The 19374-nt window shown below is 34.4% G+C and overlaps 1 protein-coding gene across 2 annotated transcripts in view; it reads right to left on the bottom strand.

The window, feature by feature from the left end:
• Positions 1 to 1123: 1123 nt before the first annotated feature.
• IRS1 (insulin receptor substrate 1) overlaps positions 1124 to 19374 on the bottom strand; it is a 56136-nt gene continuing 37885 nt past the window's right edge. For both annotated transcript variants that reach the window (XM_088131927.1, XM_007420457.3), the window contains exon 2: positions 1124 to 8204. The gene's annotated coding sequence lies outside the window, so the exon portion shown is untranslated. The remainder of the gene's footprint in view (positions 8205 to 19374) is intronic.

Raw genomic sequence — 19374 nt, 5'->3', positions numbered from 1 at the left:
TTTACACAGTGAATGCTACAAAATCATCTGTTGAGTTGCATCCAAAAAGGAGGCATAGGACATGTGGACCTATGAGAGTGCCTACTACCCAATATTGGGAGAAAATATGAACAAAGTGATGGACAATTGATCTTTTCTTCTGAAATGGGATTCCAACAGCTGAATAACTGGGACAAAGGTCTAAGAGTTCAATATCTGTGGAAAGTTAAAATTTGATTGCAAAGGCAAGAAGGCATGGTATAATCCAAAATGGGACCAAAACACTCTGAACTGATATTGACATTCCCAAGATCATAAAATAGACTACTGAAGTTAATGCTGGTAACATAGGCAGAACTGAGAATAGTTTTCATTTTCTCCTTTTCATCTTGTAATTGGTCTACTCATAAACCACAGCAGTCTTCTTGCTAGTGAGCATATTCTCTAAATAGCAGTTTAGTATGATAATCTCATCCTGTACTTCCAAGCTCAGTACTGAACCATTTCCCAAAGGGTGAAACTTCTTCCCAAGAATGTATAAGGCTGCTTAGCAGAACTAGTGCTTTACAGCAACAGTGAGCTTTAGACTTAACATAGTTGGCAGGCAAGAGCAGTACATAGTCTGAGTTGTGTTCTTCTGTGCTACAACAGGAAGTGCTCACTCCCAAAGCAATGCCCGTTACTTAAACAAAACAGGTACTAAGAGTGGGTTATTCTCACAGCTGCTGCATTTTTGGAAAGAAGCCCCGAAGGGCATAAAAACGAAGTCCAATGAGCAAACACTCAATTAGAATAAACCAACAGGTTTCTGCTTATATGTTTCTGCAAACATATTCGTTGCTATACTTGGAAATCCCCCTCATTCTAACCTGACATGTGTTACTGTTGGCAAAGGGAAATCCCATCTACTTCAATGAGACATGGCCTGACTTGCCAGTTTCCTGGCTCTTGGCTAGCTGACTGCTAATAAAAGACATTGCACATTTTGAATGAGAGGCTTAAAAGAAGTGCTGTTTTTAGGTATCATTGTGCCACTAAACATCATTTCAATGTGGTTGAAATTTATTTTATCCAATATGTTGCATAAAAGTGTAACAAACTCCATGGAATGACATCAAAAGGCATATCTACTATTTTATTTATACTGGCAAACAAAGCATGAAGAAAATGGAAACACATATATGGGGACTATATTCGGTGATATACAATAATGAATTACAATAACTAAGACCCATCCAAAATGAATTTTTTAAATCTCTCACTAAAGCTATCTAAATCTTCCCCCACGACCACTTAACAGCAAATTCCACATTACTGCAATACTCTGTAAGTGAAACCATTTCTAATCAATAGAAATTTGCTACTGTATAGATTATGTTCTCTAGCAGCTTCTATCTTTATTTCACAGGAGAGAGCTAGGGCAATAGTACAGTATTTCCAGTCAAGTAGTATAGATACCATATAATTAATTATCACCTCTTATGGTAAAGAAATGACTAACAATCAGCAGTTAACATACAAATAGGAGAAATTAAGACACACTATTGTATAAGAGAAGCAGAGATGGAAAATTCAGAGCACAACACAGATACTACATCTTAACAGATTAAATATGAAAGGTTGGGGGGCTTGGGGGGCTCCTATTTTCACTATAAATTAACTGGGGGGGGGGTACGTCAGTTTCTGCTTTACTGTACATACTTTTGATATATTGTACTGTGACCATATCCATCTAGATCATCCTTTGAGAGTTACTGGAGAACACACTGGACGGATGAATTATTCAGGGATGCAAATCAATCATACAGAATTCTAAGTACATTTTGTGTGAATTTCCAAAAGGAAATGACTTGGAAAAACACAATATCTTCTGATCTGTAATCAATTATATTTGTTCTGGCTGAAATTTAAAGAATTCATCCATTCTCCAGGATGGATCTGTCCCCCAACCAAGCTGTTTAGTTCTTCCAATGGGGTACCATTGTCACTGTAATTGAGCCCATCCATTTTGTTGCTGGTCACTCTCTTCTTTGCTTTCCTTCCACTTTTCTCAGCATGATGGACTTCTCCAGATAGCTGGGCCTTTGCATAATACATCCAAAATACATTAATTTGAGCTTGGTAATTTGTGCCTCCAGTGAGAACTCTGAATTGATTTTTTCTATGACCTATTTCTTTGTTCCCTTGGTAATGGAATAATGGTATTCCTAGGGGTCTTTTCCAACACCAAGTTCAAAAGTGCCTACCTTATTCCATTAAAGTTAAAAAAAATGCTTTATTAGTGGGTAAGGCTATCTCCTGACACCCCCCCCCCAAAGTGATAGCCATGAAATATACTTTTATTGATGAGAGAAACCATGATTCATTGTTTTAAATGTAAGAAAAATGTCAAAATGTGATGGTGCCAATATTGCAGGTTATTAAATTGCTGTTTCTGGGCAAAAGCCTCAAAGGATTTCTATTTAGCTGCATTAGGAAGTCCTTTTAGAAGCCAACATAACTTGTTGAATTTTGTCATGGACCAATTGTAGAGTCAAATGGTGGAGGAGATGGAAGATTTGCCTCTGATGGAATAAGGAGGGATGGTAGGATACTATAGATACATGAAAGGATAGATGCAATCAATATCATCCTAAAACAAGAAAGCTTTAAAAAAGTAGTTGAGATGACAAAGGTCCAATATAGGTTTAAGCCAGCCATCCTTGTGAGGAATGGTGCATTACCTACAAGAGAAGCCAGGAGGATAGTCTCAAGAGAAGCACTCTCAATGACCCATTTCGTAGAAACTTCCTGAAGATGTATTAGAAGTTACAAGGCAATATGGTGTGGATTAGACCAGAACATAATATGGTAACTATGCAAAACAATTGATAGATACCAAAGGTTATTATTTTTGGAGGCCAATAAACCTTGAAAGCAAGTTAAGTCCAAACAAGGTTATTGTAGGGGAACATTAAAAATACCACTTTAGCATTGAGGCTGGTACAGATCTGCTGATCAGGTCTGGAAAAACTTGGTGCTAAGAGGACAAACAGTCCAGCTTAAAAGTGTGGGAAAGCATAAAAGTGTATGAAAATGAGGAGAATGGGTGACTATGATAATGGGAAAGACTGTTTATGAATAAAATCTTGGTTTCAGCTTTCCTGGTAAATAAGAGGTCAGGGACAGTACCTATCCTCTTCTGAGACTGATCCTGGTGCTTTAAAAAAGAACCAGTAAGGCTTGCACATTATGATTTGGAGAGTCCATCAACAGAGAAATCAGTGGTAGCAGAGCTGGAGAAGACTATAATGAAAACCTTGAAGCAATTGAATCTGGAATCATGAAGGCCTTCATCCTTCTTTTTCTTTTTGCCCATAGTAGTATTAGGCAGCCAGGCCTTGAATGCTCAATCAGCAACTTCCTCAGTCTACTGCCCTTCCAGAGAGTGGCTTGCAAACAAGAAAAGCTACTATGATTAGCCTGTTTTGGTAAACAGCTGGTAGTGCTTATACATGTCTGTTCTTGGAAGAGATTAGGCCCACAAAAGCTTGCTCTTACTCTCACAAAATTGCCACTTGCAAAATGGGGCTGAAGGAATTAATTTAAGCAGATATTCCTATTAACAGCTCATCAGCTGAAATCCCAGTTTAAGAAAATGTGTGAGTGCTGTACACATTTGCTGATATACCCGCCACACACACACACACACACAAATAGCAATGAAAATTGACTTTATTGATTACAAATTTACTGCTATGAATATGAATATTCTTACCCCATTCAAATCTTATTCTTTTCCTATAAAAAAATCTATAAAATCAATTTAACATTACTAAATTATAATTATTTTAACAAAGCCCACCAAGAGAGCAAGACCCCTTGGGTGAAATCCCTATAGCAAAGGTACGAAGATGCTAGACTGGAAGTTAAACTATGACCAAGTCTCAAAGAGGTGTTTATATACCCCACAATAGGCCATCCAAAATATATCCAACCAACAGCGCATGTCCACAGAACATGTACTGATTAGGGCAGATCTGAGGTACAGCCCTCTCCCCTCTGTCACACGTGATCATTTCTTTTATTCTTTTCATGTTTATTGGTTTATTATACAAAAAGAAAAGGAAGATGTAAAAAAGAATACAGAAAGAAGGAAGGACATATTATAATGCATATTTTAAAAACTGCATTTTTAAACACACATTAAACCAGACTTTGACCACCCAAAATACTGGTCAATCTTTCCATGACATTGATAGAGGGTGAATGTATATCATTGATCCAAGATTGCAAATGTGGTGCTGTCTTTCCATTGTAAAAGAAAAAAATTGAGATCTTTGGTAATATAATTCAAAATCATATCCACAGCTTCAAACCATGTTACCTTTCCTCAAACTAGATTAACAAAATCATGGATAGTAAATCAAAATGGGAAACAGTGGGGCAAGCTCGCAGAGTATGTGTAAATCTTCTTTCCGTCATTGTACGCTAACATGATAGCCAGTGCTTTTTAAACATTCTGAGGTGTCCAATAAATGTGGAAAAAATATTTTGCTGAATTAGTTTCATCTTAAGTAACATGCTTAATATTATTTAAGGACTTTAACTATTGGTTTATTTAAATAGAATATTCCAACTTTTTATTCCAAAGTTCATTCAGATAAATTTTATATATATTTTATATATATTTATAGTTTTAATGTCTTTGTAAGCTGCCCAGAGTCCCCTATTGTGGGGGAGATGGGTGGGGGAGAAATCCAATAAATAAATAAAAATATATATATCCACCTTAATAATTCTCTTTGTCTATTAAAAATACTGGGGATTTGGAAGCATTCAAAACACATTTCAATGCTGATAGTAATTCAGGAATGTAAATTGTACTAATGCATCTGGACCAAATTGTGAAATCAAAAGATATTTTAATTGAATATACTGCCATCTGCAGTTTTAGACAACCCAAATTCTTTGTGCAATCACTTACATAATTTAAAATTTTGATTGAAAATACGATGATCTAAAATATTAATATCCCTCTTTGACCATGGAATCCAAAAAGAAGACTTTCCTGTAATATTGCTCATTATCCTGTGACAATGTTTGAGTTCAAAAACAGTAATAGTTATGAATAACATTGAACATGCACAAGAAAAATGATTCCTCTTTCTGATGAATAGAACCTCTTGACTAAGAAGGTTCTGGAAGGTTCTGCTTTTTTTACTGAAGTAACTGTCAGCACATTATAAGAAAGAGGAAATATGTTAGCTCAGGTATATTCTAACATTGGAAGTTAATAAAAGGGATTAATAACGAATAAAAATTGACACTGAATAGAAGATAAAAATTATCTTTAATTGGATAAAATATAACCTAGCTTGCATACTTTTTATAAAAACCACCCAGACCTTTAAGTTCAAGCCTAACAGACAAGGGGACACTGGAAGGAATGAAGCCCAAGAATAAGCAGGATATGCTCAAAATCTGCAGGCATTGATCATGCCTTTTTATTTATGGGGCACAGGAAAGCAACACTTGTACCCTTCCCTTAATTCAACTCAAAATACCTCAAAATGAATAGTTATAAGGAAAATGACAAAGGCAAATCTTTAAAAGGCAAAGAACAAAAAGCTAATGATATGAAATTAAAGAAGGAAGCTACAAATGTGGGTGTCTGCAGCGGGGACAAGGGAGGGCCAACTGATGACCTGTGCAAAGCCACAGTATCACAGAAATGCTGTGACTTACATACAAACCATACAAGGCAGGGCTATACAGCTGAATTAATTTGACATAGAATCGTGTCAATAAGAGATGATCTAGGTATAAATTCATTAGGAGAGGCTTTTTAATTTTTTAAAAACTATAATATTAAAGTAAGTATAAGTAATACACTTAATTTTTGGTGGGCATTTCCACTGTCACTGAATTCTTAAATACATTATTCTGCTATAAACAAAAGAAAAGCAAGCCAGATACTTTCAGTCGATGCCCATGCCACGTCTTTGAGCTAATTTTGGAATGGTGTGTTCATCCATGATGAAGGCTGTTCTCAAAATGCATTAAGATGTAGATGATATTTTTTGAAGAGTAGATTATGCTATGTTGCTGTGATACCACCTGCAGGAAAAAGAACTATTTATATTCCCGGGTTGTGTTGTCTGAAGATTACATACTAATCTTCAGAATTCCATTATTTACCACAGCTTTCTTAAATGACAAAATGTTTCTAAGCACTGAAGGTTGTGTTCTCATGACATACTTGGCTCATGGAATTGACACAAGTTTTCTGCATTTGCAAGCCATATTCAGCCAAACGTTAACCATAATAGCTTGGTTCACATGACACACTGGGCTAAAATTGTCTAAAGGCAAATTTGTAGTCAGACTGTCTCTAAAGTTCTTCCTTTCTAGTAAGTAGTCTGCATTTCAGCCTTTAATTTGTAAAGAGAGGGGGAAAAAAACGAATAAAACATAGATGAGAATTTACATCCAATTTTAAGGGCATGTTTTAGATATGGTTGCTTTCTATTAATTTTATTAAGACTTTTAAATTAATGGTTTTAAATACATTGTTTATAACCTGCATGTGTCTCCTTTTGGTAATCATATTATTATCCTTTTCTATTACTTAAAATGAAGAAACATTAAGTGATCAAGTGATGCCTGATCCAGGTAGATGGTTCAGTGAAATGAATGCGATGTAGATAGAAAAATTATCTTGCCTACTTCAATTCATATGCTTGTGTATTTCTGTACTTTTGTGGCAAGTTATGGGAAGTCATTGTAAAATTCTCAGTATAGTGGAATACAAAGAGGATCTCATTTTATAAGATTGTGAGAAAATATGAGTGCAAGTTATCATTGACCTTTGACAGTACAGTAATGTGTTCTTTCAACCGAGACATTTCATTACTCAGTAATGTTTGAACTATCATTCCTAATGTAACAAATGAAGAACTCCAAAAACAATGAGATACATTGAATGTGTGTAAAGGGAGAAGCAATGAAGTAGGAGAAATAAAGATAAAACAGTTCCTAGTTTATTATGTATAGAAAGAGATTTCCAGAATTTACAAAGGCCCACATATTTCATTCCAGGAATAATTTCATTTGAAGTATTTGCCCATATTTCAGATGTTTTTCTTTGCATCTATATATCTCTCTATATATTTATATATGTGTGTGTATGTATATATACACACATACCTATACACACACACACATATTTTATACACACACGCGCACACACCCACACACATATATAGGGGCACACCCGCGCGCACGCACACACCCACACACATATATATACGTATACATATACACACACACACACATACATACATACATACAATGGAAGACTTAGCTTTATTTTTCTGATATTGTCTATGTTCCTGTGCAACCAACAATTTCAAATTCACACTTGCAAATACCATGCACAATTAAGTTTACCTCTTCATAATGTTTCACAGGAAGAATAAAAAATACTATATTTTGAAAGAATTCAGCTGAACTGTAGTTATTGATGGTATCAGTAAATATGACTATACATCCAGATTCATGGGCCATTGATCCATATAATATATTCTGAATTACAATCTTAAAAAGAATAGTACCCTAAGCTATTCTTAAAATGCCTTCTTTTAAGCAATTTCCCCCACCCATCCCACTCTGTTTATAACAGAATATAGTATACCTCAGTTCCACATCAAAAAGGATGTGCTGTAGGAAAAGTTACATTTTAATTAAAAAAGTACATGTATAAATCAAAAACCTATGTTAAATATTTAATACTCTTCAACCAACATTAACAGTTTGTATGTAATAATTTACACTTATGATTTGTCATACAGATTTTTCAGCAGCAAATTAAAATTTTATGTTTTACATAGATGAGCTAGTAGTATACCCACTGTCACTATATTATAGTGGTGGGCACATAAGTTTACTGTCGCCAGTTAAATCTCTATGATAGAGGAGGAAGCAATCATAGACTCATTGTCCAGGTGTCACAGTGCTTTTGCATGGCACACACAAACAAAAAAATATTTTAAAAAAAGAGAGAGAATGTGCAGTTCAGATAATTAACTCCTGAGGTTTGTGTAAAGTAAACAAATTGAACTGGATGCATCGTACCCATCTACTGGGGAAGAAGACTGAGGTCCTAGTTGTGATACACAAAACCAAGTGTGGATACCCATGAGTTCAAAGAAGATTTTTTTTCTGAGGTTGTATAGGTCATCATTCTGAGAAAAGAAGAAAGAAATATTAATGATGTGCTACATAATATATGAATATATACAAGTTTATAATTCTATTCCTTATAAATATATAGACATCCAAGTTTATAATTCCTATAAACATGATAGGCATGGAATATGTTCTGCATGGGAAAAACTATAGCAGATAAAATATAACCAATTCAAAAAATATTTAGCACTTTAAGCACTCAGGTGGTCTGTTTGACACAGTTTATTAAATCATAATTGGTTGTATTCAGACATCATGATAACTCAAGACACATACTTTACATATCATAATGACTGCATTCACATAACATGCTAAGACAAAACTGAACAAACCATGATACAGCATAGCTTGATACATGAATCCAGGCTATCAGTGAAATCTGCCACAATGTTCAAATAGCTTCTTTAGCATGCTATAAGAATACCTGCCATACAGTTATCATTTGCATTAGCAATTAAAATGAACAAAGGCGGATCCATACTACATTACATTACATGATACAAGGAATCTAACCAAGTATAGCAGCTATAGATAGCTTCAGGTTTCAGGAACTCTTGAAGACTGAGGTTTCAAACTGAGCATAAAGGAACAGTAGACAAAGGGCTATGTAGTATTTACATGTAAGGAAAATGACCCTGAATTTAAGATATTCCTTCTCCAAAGACCAGCAGATAGGGAAAAATGAACAAACTATAAACACAACAAAAATTCCTGTGCAAGGCTCAGATTCCCCACCTTATCAACCTAAGGCTGCCAACTTCAGCTGAAATCAATCCTGAAGATTTCCCCTTTCCAAATAAATGGTTTACATATGTCACACTTGTGTATGCATAGGCATATATGCATTTGCATTTTTATATACTTACCAGAAGCCACACTTAAAAAGGGGGGGGGCAGGAGGTCCAGGAGAAGAATTAATAATTACTAAAATAAATTGCCTGTGAATAAGGTGCCACTTTTATAAAATTAACTGGCCTCCATCATTATCAGTAAGTTCCTGGCTCACAGACATAGAAATTATTCTCATATATTGAAACAGTAAACACATAAACACACCCATACCCAATGATAAACATGGGCCAAGACAAAATGATATCTAGGAAGAGAAGGGGGAAGAAGTGGGGGAAAACAGTGCTGGATGGAGATGAAGAAAAAGAAACAGAACCATGGGACTGAAAGAGATCTTGGAGATCTTCTAGTCCAGGGTTCCTCAACCTTGGCAACTTTAAGATGGGTGGACTTCAACTTCCAGAATTCCCCAGCCACCCGTCTTAAAGTTGCCAAGGTTGAGGAACCCTGTTCTAGTCTAACCCCCTGCCCAGGACAGGAGTCCTTGTATCGTCTCAGACAACTGGACTGGACAGCAAAGGAATGATAAGAGAGAAGCCTTAAAAAAGGATTATACTTCCTATGTAAGCCCTTCTCAAGCACTGGCTAATGAGTGAATGTATGAATTGGCCCTGGCATTAGCCCAACCTAATTTTTAGGCCAATCTTCAAGGCATCTATACTTTTCAATAAGAGAGATGCAATCATTTGTACTTTCTACCCAATCTTAGAGTAAATAGGACTTTTTAAAAATTATTTTTGGGACAAAAAGAGCTTGGAAGACATAATTCTGAGGAGATAAATGTTGCAAGTTAAACATACCTTATGTTTTCTATCTAAAATCGTTAGCAGATATTTTACTTTATTCAAATAAGAGTCCTTGGGCAAAGAAAGCAGATTTATACATTATATGTACTTATGAGTGCCTACTATACCCATCTGATAATCGTTCTCTTATATTGTTGCCTTCTTACAAACTCCGTAAATGTCAAATAATGTGTGTCTGAGTTTGGGGAAAGAGTTTGCTTGGCAAGATTCAAAGCTAAGCATTATGGGTATATAAAATTGCTGCAGAAATCATTGTTCCAATAACTGCACAAGAATCATTAGTATGGTAAGTGCAAATAAAGATGATAACCAGGACAAGCAACAAAGTGTTGTTGAAGTGTGTAGTGTATCATTCACGATTTTGCCAGAGTGTTCTATTCCATTTTGCCTTGTCTTCATCCATTTTCTCTTTTCCTCCCCAACAAAAGACCGGAATTCTGTGTTTCTGGTCAATATTCATTCCTCACTGGTTTATTTGGAGTCTTCCTCTCTCCCTCTTTAGGTTATGCCTGAATGTGCTAAATCATAAATCATGTTTAACAAATAATGGCTGTAAACATCACAGTAAGCCAAAATAAACCACATTATGGACTTTTGTATTTCTTCAAATCTTTAGCTAACATTTTTACTACTTTACTTTACAGTACTGTAGTTGAATAGAGTGGTTTTTGTTACAAAATGATCCACAGTTGTAGAATGACTTTCTCACTTTAAGAACTTTAATAGCTGCCGAAAGTTATTCTGTAGTCCTTCATTAAATGAAGGAACTAAATTCCTATGCATGCTTATTTAGGAATAAGTACCAATGAACTTAGTGGCATGAGGGTGGGATTATTTCAGAGAAGATATTACACACTTACACAATTACAGTATCTGTAAGAATTGTCCACAATTCAATTTGTTTTCTTCAAGACGGCTGATAGTAATATATTATCCCTTTCAATAAAATACTGAGACTTTCCTCAGAGATATGAAAGGACTGAAAGGACTTGCCTGTGCTACATGCATTTGCTCGAGAAACCAAATTTGTACTGTGTGATCATTCACATGAACTGGAAGCCTGTGTGGTATAGAATGAAGGATCTCAAAAGAATTTTCTCACAGGTCTTCGTATTTCCAACTTTCTTCTGAATCCTCTTGCCAATCTACAGGGAGTTCCACCTAGAACTGCTATATGAAACTTAATATAGAGTCACAGCTTTAAACTATGTTGGTCCTAAAATTAGACAGTACTGCCATACTTCATTAAAAGGGCCAGTGACAAAGAAAGAAATTGCCTCATTTAAACTGGGAAGGTTTACTTTTCATATTTGGCTGTTTTCCAGAACTGCTGAATGAACAGTTTAATGCAAGAACAAACTGTACCCAGCATGTTTTTAACCTGTGATGGATATGCTATCAAAGAAATAGAAAGGGAAATGCAGAGTTCTGCCATACATGTCAAACCCTGTTGCTCTAAGATATTTTGAATAGATAAAAGCAGCACTGATTATCGAAGAAAAATACATTAAGCATTTTGCTTGAGTAGCTCAACTATCCAATCATGACAAAAGGAAGAAAGTTTTGAGAACTATAAAATTAGTGACTTTTCTAATTCTTTTTTTTCCTTAAAAAAAGCTATATTCAGTGTCATTCATTATTTACACAAATAGTAAAAGGGTATTGAAAATAATAAAAATATTCACATCTACATTAGATCTTTTTCAACCTACTTATTCTGTTGAATTTTGATTTATACAATCATTTAGCTGGTAATGGAACCAGACTGGAAAATTCTCATCTACATTATCTCTTAAAACTGAATCCTGGTGTCCTATATTTTGTTTGCACAAATGTAAAGAAAAAAGTCCACCCCCTCAAACTTTGAGGGTGATATCCTCAAAAGATAGATGTGGGCCATGAATATATCACATATACTATAAATTGTGAGTCTTTAATGACACAGCTCAGGCCAGTTACAAGAATAAATCCCTGTATTTCTAGAAAATTAATCTCACATTCAGGAACTGCATAACAAGATAAATGTCAAGGACTTGACACTGTTAGATAATTTGCATTGCTGCAGAACTTAGAAATTAAGTCCCATGTATTTCTGCCAGTCCCTGAGTTTAAATTTTAAGCTTCCTTTTCCAGGCTCTTTTGATTAACAGGCTTTTGACCATTCTTTTCCATGCCTTGAGATTAGAATATACCTGGTCCTGTCTGGTCTGAGTAACCCTGGGTCCCACCTCCCCACCTCCAGCTCCATCAGGATGTTCTGAGCTCTCCAAGAAACAAATTGTGGTCTCTTGTAAGCATGCACAGGATTTGTCTGCAAACATGATCACTGAAATTATTAACAAAAGTAACTTGGATGTTTTAATTTTTATTTAAATCACACAAGATTGCAAAAAATAAGCAAAAAGTATTATCCTATTGTCAGAATAGGATACCTCAGTCTTGAGAAATTGTTTCTTAATGTTTCTAAACTCAGTTACTACAATATTGCTTATGGCTTCATATACCTTCTTACTTGCTCAGGGAAACTGTTAGTCATTCATACAAGATAGCTAGATTTTAACAAGGTTGATCAAGACTTAAGTAGGGTTGGTAAGCTATGATGAAGCCTAAAAATATAGGAGGTACTACATACAGATTATTCTTTATGAACTTTAAAACTCTAGTCAATTTATCATTTTTACTAATTGTTACTTCTTCAAATTCTTCAAGAACATTTTCAGATATAACACACTTGCAAAGGGCAGTGGGATGGGCTGATAGCAATATGAGAATCTTGCTTTAGGGCTGCCTATTTTGCTCCATATTGGAGTGGCAGAAATGCTTCCTATTATGTCACTATTAGTATACCCTGGGGATAGTTCTGCTTTTGCAAAATAGGAACCTGCAAATTTTCTAAAGGAAGCTGTGTTATTTCACAAACCATCAATACAGCCAGAATTGAAGGCTATTCAAAGGTTATGGTTCTACATTTGTTTAATGTAGCACTACCATATATAGGCTACCAAAAGACACTATATGGTAGCAAAGAAGTAGAGTTTCCTGTACCTCTTTACATACGTTTATCTAGTGGTTGCTTCTATTTCTGCATCGCAGAGCTAGTAGCCCTATTTAATATGATTTCATTTCCAATGTGTTTCTATATTTAATCCAAAAGGATGATCATCATCATCATATAATGCCCTAAATGGTTTCAGGCTACACTATGTGAAGTACCGTCTCCACTTTCATGAAGTTGTCTACTAAAATAAATTTCTCAAGCAAGGTACTGCTTCCTTTCCAATGACTACACCTGAGATACATCCAAGGCCTCTTCAGTTGTAAGACTTTTGGAGTGGAACTCCCATCCAAGAGTGAGGCAAGTGGCCCCTTTGCTTACAGAGTTTAGTATCATGTAAACCTTGTTAGCACAGTTGCCAGGCGGATTATATTGCTTAACTATACAGAAGTATCATTTCTGTGATTTAGTTTTATTAAAACTGTGTTAGTATATTTGGGAATGCAAATTACTTTGAAGGTATTCTCTGAGGGCCAAAATGAAAGGTTTTTATAAATCCAACTAGCACTGTATAACATGATTTTTAGTTTGATTTGATTTTTTTTTCATTTTTCATTTTGTCTATATGGTTATAAATTAACATGGGAAAGTTTACAAAAAGGTAAGTTATACCAGATAGATAGATAGATAGATAGATAGATAGATAGATAGATAGATAGACAGACAGACAGACAGACAGACAGACAGACAGACAGTCAGTCAGTCAGTCAGTCAGTCAGTCAGTCAGTCAGTCAGTCAGTCACATAGGCATTACCACTTTTAATGTGACCTGTTCTCATGAAATAACAAGACATTTTTCTGCTGATATGATTGCATGGTTTTGTCACAAGGGAGTAAAATTCCTCATGAAGAAATTGCCACACTAATCATTTGCATTCTTCTGTGGAACCTACTAAAGACTAAAGAGAGATTAGTTGCATATGACAATTATTTCAGATGAACTTTCCCCAAGCTGGCTCCTTCCATGCATGTGGGAACAGCAGTTCCCAAAGTTACCAGGAAATCTTGAGCCAAGTTGGCGAGGAGTTCTAACAGAGCAGTCCCAAGATAATTATAGGATGGCCAGTACAAGACACCTCGTACACAGAAAAATTCTGAAAATGCAGCTAGTTTTAAGAGTATTTTAATTTGAATTTCTCAGAACTGCTATGGAGAGATGTAGACCCAAATTTGATTCACAGACACAATATTGCATTCACACATCAGAATAATTTTTGATGTCTTTATATGACATTAACATTTAGTGGACGCTAACTGGGAAACTAATTTTAAATTTTAAATAACTTAAAAATGCCTCATCTTTTAAAAATCAAATTTCTTTCCTCATTAAACTAAACATTAGCACTAAAACAAATCACATAGGTTTTTTTTTTTTTTTAGTAAATTTGAAACAAACATGAAGAACAATAAAATTCTCTGTTTTTAAGTCAGCATTTGGATATTTCAATTATTCCTTATCAACAAAAATTAATGCTGCCTTAACAACACATAAAACTGTGCGCAGGAGTTTTAAGCAAGTTTTTTTTTTTTTAATTTCAATATGTTGTGGTAAGGGTCATTAAAATTAATGACATCATTGCTGGCAGCTCAAAACAGGGTAAACCTGTGTTTAATCCATTTCCTATTAACCACAGGCTTTAAAGTAGATTCCCCAATAGTATGGGTTTGTGACTTACTTTATGAAAGTAATTGGTAATGCATGAAAAATGTACTTGAACAAAAAACCAAAACAAAAAAACCAAAACTTCTTTTATACAAGGTACCTTTGGCAAGTAGACTCTGCTCAACGTCTTCTGCAAAACATATACAGAAAGCACTCTTGCACAATTCATCTGGCAATCCTCCCCTTTTTTCAAGGTTGTTCAACAGGAGGATATGACATTCATGCCATAGTTCCCATATTTTTATAGCACACATATATTTCAGATACATAGTTAACACTGAAAGCTTGTCTCCCTTCACTTATAGTTTTTAAAAGGTCATAAACTTTTGGGCAATACAAAACAAAAGTTACCTGAAATCAATAAAATCCGCTGTTTATTTTTAAGGACCGAATTTGTGCTGAATATATTCACGAATATGTTATTTCCTGGTAATATAGTAGTTAAATATAATCTATTTATCTAAATAGATCTAAATAAATCTAACATTTTTCAAAATTATAGTATAAAATGGGTTGTTCCAAGCAAGAAACAATAGCTATCTTACTTCTATACCTACTTGTCAAATGGCAATGCAATGGCCACCTAAATTCAGCAACTAGCACCACGTCTGCAGCTTCAGGAAGACCACGCTCAGTTCTTCTGATTTAAATTCCACTTTCCTCTTAGTCTTTGGAAAGCAATCTGGTCTCATACTGTTCACAACACAAAAGTCTGCTCCTATCAACCAACAATCCTACCTCAACCAAATTTTATGCCATTGGGGTTTTGCTTCCTCTCTGAAGCTGGAAAGAATTGTTCATATTGTGCAAAGCTTTGAGGTAAACAGAAATATTGAGAATAAATTCACAAATATAGCTAACAAACAAACAAACATACGGAGCAACCACTTTATAAACATTTGAGCTGTTTTCTCTCACTCAAACAAGTCTGTCTTCTGTGCAACCATATAAGCTTTGTTTTTGTTACCAAATTATTTTGGGTTTCAATGGAATTAATGCAGAAGCAGCAAGAAAATATTTAATCAGTTCACACAATAAGAATCAAACTAGTTGTTGCACGTTTACATCTATAATTTTATAAATCAGTATCTGTCTCCATATTAACCTTTCAAAGCCAATTGTGGTATCAAATTTACATTTACATTTACATTTTATTTTAACAAAATAAAAACTCTTTCCAAACTGCATTTTGCTGAAAATAAAGAGTTTAAGAGTTTAAACCAGATAGATGAAGAAATATATGTTCTGAAGAGCCTGATTTGCACACAGCCATGGATAAAATTAAAACCTATTTAATATTTTCAGTTTTTTATATATATTATGTATCTTAAATCTATGTGCATTTGAAACCAGTTAGAGGAATTAGAAACATTACATTAAGTGGTATTAATGGAATTCCTCTCTTTTGATAGTTACTGAACAATAAAGATTTTGGCGGAAAAAAGCAAGCTACAGTATTAACAATTAACAGTGTTTCATAATTTTGAAGCACACTTAATACAACATCAGTTTTATCTGTCTTGCATTATCACACTGGATACAAATTATACTGACAAATGTTGATGAATGATGTATTTCTACTGAAAATTTCCTGAGATTTTAAAATTATGTTTTAATACATTTCAGCATCTGAAAAAGTATGATTTAAAGGATATGCCTGAAATTTTAATTTAAAGTACACTGCCACAGCTGATATATTAACATCTTAGAGTCACATTTCAAATATATAACATTAGATTTTGTATTTAAATTTATTGATTCAAATTATGCCAAATAGATTAATTATGAAACCAGCTAGACATCTTAAAGATTTATAGTGTTAAGGCATATTACATCAATCACAAGCTGCAGCATTACCTTATAGTACTATCTGTGCTATAAGCTCTTCTGCTCAAATACAAGACAGATGCAGATTTATAGCAAAAATAAAGAGAAATATATCCATTGCACAATCATGAACAGATGCCAACTCCCATCACAATGCACGTATCAAAATGCTAAACTGTTGTAACCCGACACATAATTCCTTTTAGAGAACCAGAATAACCAACACTGCACTATTAACATGGCAATTGTGTTTAGTAGTTGACAATTATGTGTATTAAGTATTTCATTAACTGCCAACATAAACCAGATTCTGTATGATTAAGAAACAAGCAAACTGTTTCTTCTATCACAAACAGATACATCATATCTTACTTCCTAGTTTTATTATAAACTTGTGGTTGTTACTAATCTTTCTGCTCTACCTCTACTATAATCCAAAAGAACAGCTTTACATGCAGTTAGTAATACAGTGCAACTCTTAGAAATGATCAAGTTATAAAAAATCTACCTAAAATTCAGGAAAACAAATTATTTCATGTAGGAAGAAAAAACGTGATAGAAGCCTACATTTAGGAGTTTCCAGCATCTGCAGTCAAATAATAATATTAAAATGATTACCCTTGGACAGTGATGTCATCATGCAAGGCCATGATTATGTATTTGTCTAACAAGTTGTATTCCAATGTCTGACAACAATACAGAATGATGCAGCACTTGAATATTGACATTATTGTATCATGCACATGTTATCTGCCTACTCACTGCAAATGCCCACGCTGGGACAGCAACCAAGGAGACAACAGATTGAGTTCACACATTATGCTAAGCAATAGTTTACTAAATCATGGCTAATGGAATTAACAATTTAATGGGTTTACACCACCATTATCCATAAATCATGGTTTAAAATAACAATTTCTGGGTTTACATAATCCACCAAGCCAATCTGTGGTATAATGCAATGCATAGACCCAATTATATTCTTTTTAAAGGGCAGTTACAAGAGGTTATCCAACAGAAGACATCTTCTATTTAAAGAAGTGCTGTCTAGTATAAATTAAATTTTAAAATAAAAAAAACCACACACACAAGTAGGACAGTAGGGGCTTTGAACTTGCCCATCAAGAGTACTTGAAGAGTATGCATACAGATTGCAATCTTCCCTATTACACTGTGTTATATTTTTACATGTGCCTCTCTATAAAAAAGCAGCATATGTGAATTTTATACAAATCCAACTCCTTTTGCTAATATACTTGGCCATCCACTTAATCCAATGCTCTGCTCAACATAGGAAAACCAGTGCTAGGACATCACTAACAGCTACTTAGAAAAAATCTCTAGTGTGAGAATCCTCTTCTCATCTAACCCCCACGTTAATTACCCATCTCTACTCTTCTACCCTTGACAGTTGATACAAGAAAATCTTAAAGGGTGGTCAACAGTATTTAAAAATATTTTCAAATACTATGGAAAATAAAAATTTTAGCTCTCAGTCTCTGTCAGACATAGAAGATGTCTAGAAGGTGCTTCCAGTGGGCCCATAATCTTAGTCTAAATCTTCATTATTTGTGTTTAATAGCTTCATGTGTATGTTGGGATGAAAGAATGTTAAAGAGAAATTCTTTGAAAGTTAAAGACTCATCTATAATAACTTTGGGGGTGTTATATGATAATAGCATATGGTTTCTACTAGTGAATAATTCAACTATAATTCTAGGCTTCTCTTAGCTGATACTGGAACAGGCAGTGATTAAAAAATGCAGATGTCAGCTAAGGTTATTGCAAGAATTATAAAGCCATTAATAAAGAATGCCAGTGACTGAGAATAAAATGCAAGCCATATTTAGGTTGAATACTTGTACCATTTTCTCCCACCCATATAATACACTAGATAAGAATCCTCATGCTTTGGGGAGAGGAATAGTTGCCACCTGTCTCTTGTTACTGTAATTGACTAGTCTGGTCTTGAGCTGTTTCTTGCCAGAATGGGTTCTCACAAACATGCTGAAGTTAATTCCTACCAGCCATGGAAATTCATAAATACAACCGCTGTCATGGACTGCTTCTCTGCCCCCACTTCAGTTTGATATATGACAGAAACCTATCACTTGCATCTCTACTGAAATATTTAATAAAAACAATGGATTCATAGTAATCCTTGTGCAGTTCGTACTGATAAAAATAGAAGCTAATTCAAAATGGTGAAAGGAGGCAGTTTAAACACTCACAGATTGTTTTTGTAAAAATGTATATCCTACATATTGAATGTAGAATCTTGGATTATGCCCAGTATAAAGAACAGTTTCTGTCATTTCTGAAATTAGTACCAGTCTCTTTAGACACCAGCACATTTCCTTCCTAAAAATGTTGAGTTTTTATTATTATTCTTCAGCCAGCAGAAAACCCATGCTAGCTGAACTAAAGCACATTATATAAGGAGGTCAAGATGGTAAAATTCCTGTGAAATCAACATTAATCAATGCTGTTGTATAAAACAATTATTTTCATGATTATCAAAATAAATAGGAGTGCATAACTTAAGGCGGCAGCCTGCAATTTATGAAAATCAATCTGAGTGATAAATATAAGTACTTACACCAAACTCACTGCTATACTATTTGACTATGAGGAGGTAAGAAATTCCTTATCCATTATGGCAATCTTCTCCAGTCCAATGCCTCCAGAAGAAGTGAATTACAACTCCAGTCTGAAGGACATCAGGTTGAAGAATTCTACCTATAATTAAATAATCTGGAATATTTTTAAAATTAATCTTTCTCAAATGAAAAGTGCCAATCTTTGTCAGCATCACAGATACAACTAAATTTTTTATTAATTACATATTTTTATTCTATTAATAAAAGCTTACTGATATCTAGTCACACATTCCTAGTTATTTATTCCCATAACCAGTTCTACTATGAAATAAACTGCAGAAGGTTACCTTGTGCTGCAGATTTGAG

This window comes from Python bivittatus, unplaced genomic scaffold (genome assembly GCF_059951505.1).
Source record: "Python bivittatus isolate LINGU-HERP-01145 unplaced genomic scaffold, Pbiv_v1 ctg000980_np1212, whole genome shotgun sequence".
NCBI lineage: Eukaryota > Metazoa > Chordata > Lepidosauria > Squamata > Pythonidae > Python > Python bivittatus.
This window is presented reverse-complemented; position numbering and strand designations above follow the sequence as displayed.